Raw genomic sequence first — 2,015 nt, forward strand, 5'->3', positions numbered from 1 at the left:
TTAACAAACTATAAGTGTCTAATGTGTTCCAATTAAATTAACAATAACTTTTTGTAGTGTTTTAATCATGACCATTGTACGAACACGAGAGAGAACACTGGCAGAGGACGAGGAAAAAGTAGTTATGGTGGCCGTTCGTGCAAATATTTTTTTATTATTTTTTTAAATTAACAAACTATAAGTGTCTAATGTGTTCCAATTAAATTAACAAACTATAAGCGTCTATTGTGTCCGAACAATAGACTCACTTATATTTTTATATATTTTTTAAATTAACAAACTATAAGTATGTTTTTAATATTATATCCTAGGTTTTTGTGTCTGGTATATATATATATATATATTTATTTATTTATTTATATGATACAAGCTAATAGTGTAGCTATATGTAAGTTTCCACTAACAATTTTAAGTGTCATTTTTTGTTATTCATAAGAGATGAGGCCGTTGTAACTTATTCACTAAGTAAGGAAGGCTTGAATCTCTAACATTGTGGTTAACAACTACACACACTAACCATTTTAAGTGTCATTTTTTGTTATTCATAAGAGATGAGGCCGCTCTACGATGTACACATTTCACTTATTCGCTAGAAGGAGGGCTTGAACCTCCGACCTTGTGGTTAACAGGCACACGCTCTAACCAACTGAGCTATTCCAGCTACACATTTGTAAGTGTTATTTTCTGTTATTCATAATAACCTTTTTCTAGTGTTATGTTCATGGCCATTGTACAAACACGAGAGAGAACACTGGTAGTTTACATGTATATATGTATGTAACTTATTCACTAAAAGGAGGGCTTAAAGCTCCGACCTTGTGGTTAACAGCCACACGCTCTAACCAACTAAGCTATTCAATTCCAGCTACACATTTCTAAGTGTCATACCTTAGAACTTTACACGAAAGTGTAATTAGACCCCTGAACTTTTGAAAAGTGAAATTAAGTAACTTATTAAAATTAGTCAAATAAGTCCAATTTACTGGTAACCAACAGGTTACTGGTAAAATTTGTTGTACACCGCCATAATTGATAATAACCAAGGAAAAACCGATGACCAGCAACCGAAGAATGGTTACCAGTCACCTTCTCCTCAGAGAAGGCGACCCACTGGTTGCATAGAGAAAGAGACGGTTGCCTTCTTCAGCTGGATAAATCGACCAGTTGACCGCCTTCTACGTGTTGGGGAAGGCGACTACTCCTCAAAGAAGGCAACCGTTTGTCGGTCATCGTTGTTTTGTCGGAGATAGCTGGAACATCGTTGGATTCCAAGCGACCTACTATTACATGTCACTAATATGGTTTTGGACTTCGATGCACTAAAATGACATGTTATTGTGCTCTATTGCACCTTTCAAATGTTCAGGATGCTAATTGCACTTTCATGTAAAGTTTGTGGGTGTATTTAACCCTTTTTCTAATTTGTACCATTTGCTGTATTTGAATTGTTATGTATATACTTCGTTTTATGGAATAAAATTAACTAATTATACTTCCTCATATTAGAGGATTGAAAAAAGAAGAAAAAAAAAACTCGTTTACAAAAATATTTTCTCCTTATTGAGATGTTCAAAATATTAGTTCTTCTAATAAATACAACAGCATTTATAATTTCATAAAAAAAAATATTCTTTAAATACAAATTTTGAATACTAATCATTGTTAGGAATATAGCGAAATAACGCGGAAGCGAATAATCGAAAATTGAGAATTATAGAAGTTAAATAATAGGAAAATAATAGAAATGACAAATGAATTAACTAAATAAGAAAATATACTAATATATATATATTAACTACTTGGGGGCTTTCAAAAAAAAATATTAATTACTTGGGGGATTTGTTGACAATGAAATTACTCAAATAACCCATTACCCAGCAAATTGAAGCGAGAAACTACATTTTAATATCTTTGGAATACATAATATTTTAAATTTTTAAATTTTTATTAATTTATTTAATCTTTTTTCTTAAACTAGGGATTTTTTATCCACAATAACTCATTCAACAATGATG

General features: G+C 31.4%; 1 non-coding gene across 1 annotated transcript; it reads right to left on the reverse strand.

Annotated features, from left to right (window-relative positions):
• Positions 1-587: 587 nt before the first annotated feature.
• On the reverse strand, positions 588-661 carry TRNAN-GUU. Its single transcript has one exon. It is a non-coding gene; the product is annotated as a tRNA-Asn (tRNA).
• Between the last annotated feature and the right edge of the window lie 1,354 nt (positions 662-2,015).

The sequence above is a fragment of the Ipomoea triloba genome, chromosome 8, assembly GCF_003576645.1.
Source record: "Ipomoea triloba cultivar NCNSP0323 chromosome 8, ASM357664v1".
Taxonomy (NCBI): domain Eukaryota; kingdom Viridiplantae; phylum Streptophyta; class Magnoliopsida; order Solanales; family Convolvulaceae; genus Ipomoea; species Ipomoea triloba.